Raw genomic sequence first — 9,666 nt, forward strand, 5'->3', positions numbered from 1 at the left:
TGTTGAAATGAGGAAAGAGGTCGGAACAATGAACTTGTGTTTTATGCGATATCGCTTGATACAACGACACGAGCCACACGCTTAAACATATAAATCTTTTTGTGTTGCAATAATATTTAATGGAATTAATTATGTACTAATTCGAAATGCGTCATGAATATCGATGATGATTAATATCCTTTAAATGCTCTCTCAATTTTAATTTTAATTCAATATTTAATTTTGACAGGCCAAATAAATTTCTCTCTAAACTACAAAATTGCATTGATAAAAATAATAATAATAAAATGCACACATGATAACATTTAATACAAATAAAAGTTTGCAATCAAATTGATTATTCGATAATTCAAATAAATTATTATGTATCTTAAAAAATATTCTTCTTTTATTTTATTTGAACATATTATTCAAACATGTATTTATAAAAAAAAAATTATCTACAATAGAATTGATTTTTCTTTAAATAAAAAAAATTTTTTTTCTTAGCATAACAATAGACGTGATTAAAGTATTCAATAATAAATCGAGTAAAAAATAAAAGACGAATATGATTCTTTGATAGACTGTTGAAGTAGATTGTCTACCTTATAAATTGCCCTAGACTCCGAATCACTCATGCAGGACAACGGGCGCATATGAGTCGTAAGTAAGAACACCAGTGTCGCAAGCTGTGTGACTAAGAGGTTCAATTTTTCACTACAAACTAGTTGGACTAGCAAGATATAATATAACTACCTATAGGCAACATGTTGCAACACAACACCCACTCCAATTGAATACAAGAGAGTTGAGAGTTCTATCAGCTTGTGATGCTGCCGAAGTTATCTCAAGTTTGCATTTATGTGACTAGAGTGAACTTTACTAAAAGATGTATTGATATTTGCATATGAAAAAATTATTTAACAAAAATATCTATTGTATTTAATAATTATTATATCCAATTATAAGCTGAATGGATCAAATTCGTATTAATAGGAAATAATTTCATTAAATCCCCATTAAATTTCTAATAATGTAATTATAATTTATCATTAATTGACATCGATAGCGCAATCATTTTTATTTGACATTTATAGCGGAAAAGATCTTGTTATCAATCGATTAATTGGAATCGATCCTACCGTTATCTCTTTACATCACTACAATAATATATCTTTAGACTACAGAGTATATAGTGATCAGGATCCGGATATGCTTCATTAATTTTCGCTTAATTCCAGTTATAATTGAAGCATATCAAGTTGAAATATACTCACAAATTCGAGTTCACACAATCAGAGTACAATACATAAAATTACTTTGCTCCAAAGCTGTATGATGATCATTTACCAGACTACTGCTCTCAACGAACTTTCGTGCTCCTTTACATCTCCTAATGACAACTATTGAAGCATACATCAGAAGATTCACTTCAACAACTATTCATATAATACTCGGGTAAGAATAATATAATATTATGTTATTTTCATTTCAAGTTCTGTTTTAAAAGAACATGTAAACGAAAAACGATAAACGATACCTGAATAAGCTGAAGCTAGCTATAAAAATTTAAATGACTTCCTTGGATCGATCTAACTATCGGTATTTCCGGCGTAAAGTTGATTTGTATCCTTTCTTTCATTCTGGTTTCTTTCTTTAGCTTCTTTATTTTCCTTATTTCCCGTCTTCTTTTCATAATCGGGAACTAGTAACATTTAATTACTCGTTTAACGATACAAGAATATGTTGCAATGTCCGGACGATACTTTTACGGTCAATGACTGGTTGTGTAGATCTTATTGGCTATTACTGACAGTATCCTATAAATTTTTACCTTCGATTTAATCATTTTTGTCTTTGTTTAATGATAACATGCTATAACTCATTGTATAAGTCAATTAATGTTAGGTAATGGGATATTTTTTTCAGCATCTTTTTCGTCAATGTTATACAAGATTACGAATTAAAAAAATATTTAAAATATATGTGCTTGTATATATTGTATAGGTGTGTATTCTAGACTAGACTCCTTAATCCTTCATACACGATGTAGACACGTTTATTTCGTAACTTAATTATCGGTATTGTGCAATGTCTGAATGTATTATGTATAATTTTTATTGCTACTGGACGTTGTTTAGAAGAGTAACAACTAAAGAACATTAATCTAACGTCAATAAATAGCAGATTACGCGAACATAAAAATGTCAACCAGTAGGAAAATAAAGACTAAGTTGCTTCGTTAATAAATAAACAGAAAATCTAATGTAATTGTCTGCAATTGTCTGAAGGGTCAGACAACGATGATACTTTGACCTTTTTACAACGGGCTAATACCCTAGGAATGATCTTTTTTTTATATTTGCCATTGAATAAATTATTAATATATTGTTTGATTTATAAAAATTGCATCGATAGTACTTTGCAATGAATAGAAGAAAATTAGAAAAAAATTTGAATTGATTTACCATTGAATAATTTTTAAAAACTGCTAGAATGGAAATGATCGAATGTCTTTTGCGAATTGATAGGAAAAAAAATGTTACAATAAAATCAGTGACTTATTAACACATCATAAATATGATAATTTTATCGAAATACCTGAGAACAAGCACCGGTTCTGAAGAGAAAAGAATAATAAAAAAAATTAAGAAAATTGAAACAGTAAAAATATAAGAAGAGTAGTACGAAAATAAAATAACGAAGATTTGAAGCGTATTTTTAGGAAACAGCACCAGGACGTTCACTTTTGGTTTTTGGCGCAACGACAAATTTTTCCCTGCTGCACGCATTTATAAGTGTAGAGGATAAAAGAGTCGAGAGGAAAAGGGAGAAAACAAGAGATCTTTAAAAATACGCGACAGGACGATTCTCCCGCAGAGTATAAGAAGAAATGTCTCACAAGGTGATGCGCTTTGATAAATTATACCGGGACCAAGCAAGCTTGTCGCATGTCGGAGGCTAATTCAGAGTGACATTGAAAAAGATGATAAGTTCGGCTCGGTAGATCCTAATTGTTGCATTGTAATATTATAATCAATGCAAATAACCTTGCATGAAAAGAAAAGTTCTCTTCCTTTCACAAGCCACATTAAAAAAAAGAATGATTTGCTCTAATAAATCAACTCAGGGACAAAACTAAAAGATTACGAAAAATATAACTTGTCGAATAATATTCGTATGATGGCAAGCATTGATGGAGCATTTTTATTCGCAATTTTTTGAATGAACGGAAGGTAGAAAAAACATTCAAATAAATATAAAAGAAGAAAAAAGTGTAGATCTGCATTCAGCTCACCAAACTCATTACGACTGTAGTGAATATTTAGGACCCTATTTTAAATGCAACTGATTTACATGTAGGACTTCATGTATAGGATACCTAATACATTCAGTTTGCAAAAAAAAATAAAACTAAAAGGGAAACAACACTAAACATACACATATTTTTTACTGAACGAACCATTATTTTAATAAAACACATTTACACTCATTAAAGTGTTGAAAGTATTTTTAATATATGGAAATTTGTGTATACCCTATACAAATTCCTCTACTCTAACATCCCCCACCTTCCATTGGTATAGAAGTAAATTATAAAACTTAAAAATTTATATCACTGCCATTTAGAAATTGATTTATCGCCGAAGATAAATTTTAAATTCAGTCGATAACATTTATTAAAAAAAAAAATTTTTTTTCAATAATATTTGTAAAACAAATAATTTTAGTTAAATTAACATAACTTTTGGAGTTACTTACCACTAATCATGTATTAAAACAATTCATTCATTGCAGTATTTTACAGAAAGAAACATTTGTATAAAAATGGCGGATTAAAGAGTATACTTGAAAAGATATGAAACAGATAGTTTTTTTAAATCGAAACGTAAAAAAATAAACATAAAAAGTGTATTATCAGCACACGCGTTTTATAATGTCTACATGAAAACTTGATAGCAACGTTCTACTGCCGAAAATTCTTGGAACTTAATGGCCAGTGACAGCGTCTATTCTTCAATATGGGACACATTAAATATAAAATCAAGTGTGTAAATTTTTTGCTATATTTGAATACTTCGATATTTGTTATATTTAAAAAAAATTAATCACGTTGAAATCACTGTAAACAAATTAAAATAGTTATAATGTGTAACTCACAATAACTGATGCCACTGACAACGCACTATAAAAACAAAATAATTTCGTGATTTTAATTGGTTATGCTTTTTATTTATCACTTAGTTTATTAAAAACAAGATAAAAAATAATTTAAACACAATATTTATGTATTTAAGCTTCACAAATATGCACTACACATAAAAAATTATTCGCGAAAAAAGATGTAATCTGATCAATAGTCAAATTAGAACTGAAATGATGTGCGTAGTAACATTCGATAAATATCGACTAGCTGGATCGATATGCGTACGGCGACTGTTCGAGCGCCAAAAAATTCGGAGAAATCTCGGTGAAAAATGTCGATGAATATGGACTCTATTTTGTTCTATGTATTTCAAACAAAAAAAAATCACATGTTCTCTTTTTTCTCAGAAAAAAATGAATTGGTCAAAAATTGTCAGTTGAGCTAACATAAATTTTGATAAGTTGACATTTCTACGAATTACAGACTATACACCGACTTGTGTAAGGAAGTTTTTGAAATTTATTGACTATATTTCCAACCAGATTTATCCACTTTTAACCAGACCATCGACACGGTAGTATTGTACTTATTCGTCAATCGTTTGTTTCATTATTTTGATAGAAATTTTTTCGTTGAATTAATAAGAATGTATGAAATATTTGATAAAATTTATGTTGTGAAGTATTTTACACTATTAATGGTGAATATGTGAAGCATATCGCTGCGATTTCACTAATATTCAAAGGGCTTTGTATTTATGACGCCATATTGAAATTATGTTACAGTTAATAATATTTATAGAGTAATTACTAATGATACATCCAATTGATTGTCAGGTTGATATTAAATTTGATAAATACGTTGTTTGAATTGTTGAAGGCTTAAGCGGATGATTAGACGCTGCTTGTTTACTTCTGAGCACCGAGAATTTTCGGCATAATAGTTTGAGTGTTTTTACGACCATCATGCAAGGTGTTTTTTGTAATAGAATAATGTTTTTAAATATTTTCTTGTAGTACAACATGAAATTCTTTCAATAGTATTATTTGTGTAGTGTTTTGCGTAGTGATTAGTGACGTGTGTTCCTTTTTAAAAATTATAAGCTATTTATGGTGATGAAGTGCTGTGAAGTTTTGTTAAATGTGTAGTTATGTATTTTAAGTGTATGAGTGATAAAATCAATATTTGGTGGTTTTTTCGAACAATATAGTTATCGACAGAGTTAAAAATTTACCTCAAATGGTAAATAAATTTAAAAATAGTAATTTTGTATTTTTGTGAATTTTTTAAACTGTTTCTTTATCGATAAAGATATTAGAGTTGTGTATGTTTTATAATTTTATTCACTAGCTTTTTCGGTCAACATCAGTGATGATTGATAAGTGCTAATATGTTTTAGTGAAACAGTAGTTTTTTAGAAAAAAAAGTGTTAAATGTTTTTTGCCCTCTTTTTTACAAACTAAATATATTATGTACTCTCAATCTTGATTACGAGAATTCGGTGCATAATAACTTTTTCGGTAAGTATTTAAATGGTTCTGTATTTTTTATTAATCTAAAAAAAAATTCTTAGATTAATTTACTACTTATTTAATCGACTATGATAAATCGAGCACAGTATTTTTCGGTAGAGGTTTTATAATGTTTTAATTGCTAATAAATTACTAATATTTTTTCTGATATAAATATTAAATGGAATCTTCTCTATCTTAAGAATTTAATTACAACCCGGTTTTTTTATTTATTCAACGTACCGGCAATTAAAGATTAATTAATACGAATTAAATTACTCACAAAATGATATTCTAAATAATCGTTGCATAAGCATCATTCCATTACCTTTCCCTAATTTATTTGATAATGCCTATATTTTTATCAAATTCGCGACTGAAGATAAAAACGAAAGCTCGCAATAAAAATTAAGCCAATAAAACTTAACAGCAGTAGAATAAAATAAATGAGAACTAGGTCAATGTAATAAACATGATGTTTTAAAGAAATGCCGAAGTTTAATGAGCAAATAGGTAGGATGATAAATGTTTGTGATGTATTGAGGGGTATGAAGTTTGGACAGCCTCATTGAAGTTATACTGAGGGCAATCACACGGAGTGAGAATAACACACGGGAAGCAGATACCAGTCACCGCAAGGGTAATAAGCAGGATCGATAAATCGTTCATGACGCCGAGGTCGTAATGGAAGTGTAATTGCGATATTGCGTATGCGGGAGAGCATCTCTTGTTGCCATTGCCGAGGGCTTGAGAGAGTCACCACATACGGTAGTTACATACGCGCTCAAGCGCAAGAGCATGTCATTTCCGTCCTTTACTCTCTTTCCTTCTTTCACTTCCTTACTTATTTGTGTTTGCTGAATATACACTAGTTCATGATATACAAATAAATCGGCACAATAAACATCTCCGCTTTTATTTCATTGTAAATATCAAAATTAAAAGTAAATAAATTCTGTAAAATGTGAGTCGGAAAAACATGAGAAAATTGAACAGTTCTTTCAAAAAACAAATCTTTTTCTTCACTCTCAATATATAGACGTGATTTGAAAATTAATTTCATTTTGAAAAAGTGTTGAAAAGTTTGATGAAAGATTAGGTGTGTGGTAAGAGAAAAAATAATAGTGGGTATAAAACCATGCCGGCGTTTTAATGAGACGGTTATTTACTTCTTCTGCTCACACGCCTCAACGCGCTGGCTCTGTGCTTTACGTGTTTTTGTAAACTCGCGCTCGTACTTTTGAAAGCTATTTAAATGTGAAGTAAACATTTTAGTAGCATAATACAAGCAAAATATCAATCATTTTCGCACAATCGACATGATACTTTATTTACATATCATCACTGTAAATCCGAGTGCATTTTTGTCATACACCTAAACGTGTTGAATCGATTAGCATTTTTGTCACTTGTTACACACTTAGAAATGCATTACGAGTAACTACAATATTAATCAAATAGGTGAAGTAATTTAACACTTTTAGATGCATAAAAAATGCACTTAGATTTGCAATGATTACTTAATATTTAGTCTTCGCAAAAAATCCGAAATTTATGGATATTTATTTAAGTACTGTTTGAAGAAGAGAGAAAAAAATGGTGAAATCTTTTTTTAATATTATCTCGCCAACTTTTTATTTATAGATCTTATCTAATCATTACCAATAAATTCTCCAAACAGTTTTATTGAATGTCTAGCAATACAGTCGAAAGTCAATTTTCTGAAGGCTCTCTGTAGTATTACTTTTACGTGAAAACTATCAACTTGCAAAGTTGCATCGTTCAATCACAGGAGATAAGGAAACAGAAAGGTTCAGTTCATATTGGATAGTGTATTTTCATGTTCTGACAGTATTAAAGATTTTACCCTTCTATTTTGACACTTTCATCATTTTCTCCATCATCTTTTCCATTAAATCTATTATCAATTTCATTTGAAATCGTGTGTACTTGTATTTTATTCTGATACTTTTGATATTGAATAACAGAAGTCTGTGAAAATCAATGATGAGTTACGAAACCAAATATCGAGTTCAGATAAATATTTACTCGATAAAAAAATCAAGTATTTTTTATTTAAAATAAAGTTTAAATGTAAAAATGTTTACTTATTAATCCACTACACAGTAAATATTTATTATATCAATTTTTGCGATATTAAAATGTTGCATGAACCACAGAGCTTTTTTTTACATAAACTCATGCAACCATTCTTCACTGACGTATTAAATTTACGCTTTACCAATCTTCTACAGTTGATGAAAATATTTCAACGTAGTCGTTTTTTTTTCTGAAAATAAAATATACAAAAATTTTATCAAAAATCAGAAATGGATTAAATAATAAAAATAAAAAGGCTGGTTTAAATTTTTTCGCACAGTCAAGAATATTTCTATTTTTCTCACTATTACAGATAATTTAAAAATTATGTAAAACTATTTTAATATCAATAGAAGTATTTTAATAACAAACAGATTAAAAATAATTTTAATAACAATGACAATAATAACCTGTCCTCGTTTTTAACAATAAAAATGGGTTATTTAAATAATAAAGTATATATTTTTTTGAGCGAATAAATTTTCAAGAGGATTACATTCAGATAAAATACAAAATGGAATATGTGACCCGGAGGTTCTTCTCAGGTACCTATAGAAGTGTGTATAATAACGGGGTCTACATTACATGCTGGGTCACATTTACAGAAGAGCTAGAACTACGAAAGAGAAGATCCAGGGCTGCAGAGGAGTGGGATCGACGAGAAAGATCCGCCAATCGTCTGGTGGGCGGACGCCAGGATCCAGTGGAGATCGCTGCCCCCCGCCAAGGACACCCACAGTGCACCCAACACTGTTTACTTCTTTCCAACTTGTATTAGTAAATCCTTCTGCATTAAACTCACCTTGAAGCTGCATCTCAATCCTTCAAATTTTATCTTCTTTATGTGCACTTACTCTGCCAGAATTTAGTTTATGAAATAACAATATCATCTGAAAACAATCGTAATTTACTTCCGAGTGCTACACAGGAAATAATTTTTAAATTTCAGCCATTTGTGAAGAGATTTACAGAGACAGTTTTTTTTCTCCTCAATTAAATAATTTTCTATTCGACGAATCATCCAGACATTTTTTAAATCAAATATTATATTTATGTAAGATTATCATAAATAAAATGATCCAGTCGAGATATGGAATAATCTAGAGAATAGCAAGTCTTGTAATAAAACATCATAAAATTTATCAGTAACAGATTAAAACCAAATGTTTATTAAATTTACACAGTAGATGGCAAGCAAATATGGTCAAAGTATATTATAGACATCTAATTTGTTTTCTTTGATGAATTAATTGATGACAGCACCGTTGCATCGTGATGATTTAATTTCGTGCATCCGCACTCATTAATCAGCCGAGCGGAAGTGGCGTCGAAGAGATGACAACTCAGCAATTATCTCGGGTGTGCCTAATTCGCGATAACTTGCACGATAACACACCGGCAATTTAATTTTCACGGTCGCCCGAGTATTTCGGTCAGTGTACGTTTGTTGTTGAGCTCCAAGCAATTTTGCATTACCATTCATGACACGTGTTTATGCATCATATTAAAACTCTAAAGAAAACTTACAAAAGCCGATTGCAACACTAGAATAATATTGCAAATCTTTATTGGATTTATGCATCTAATCGAAATGCAGATAGAATGAAGTTTTAAAAATACTCGAATGTGAAGAGCATATTTTCTAATATAACAAAAATAATCTCAGATATCCATACGTGTATTATTATGCATTGATAATATTTTGATAGACATTTTTTTGTGATTTCTAAAAAAATTTATTTAAATTAAAACATGAAATACAAAGACTATAAGATGAATTTTCTTTAACTTTAATAATTAAACATGATTTGCAATCAACAGGTTATCAAGTAAATTAATTAATTGATAAGACAAATATGTTCAAGGTATTTTTTTCATCAACTCTAATTATAATCAAATAGTAAATCATTAGCGAGTTGATGCAAT

Source organism: Chelonus insularis, unplaced genomic scaffold, assembly GCF_013357705.1.
Source record: "Chelonus insularis isolate UGA/USDA-ARS -01 unplaced genomic scaffold, ASM1335770v1 contig_44_pilon, whole genome shotgun sequence".
Lineage (NCBI taxonomy): Eukaryota > Metazoa > Arthropoda > Insecta > Hymenoptera > Braconidae > Chelonus > Chelonus insularis.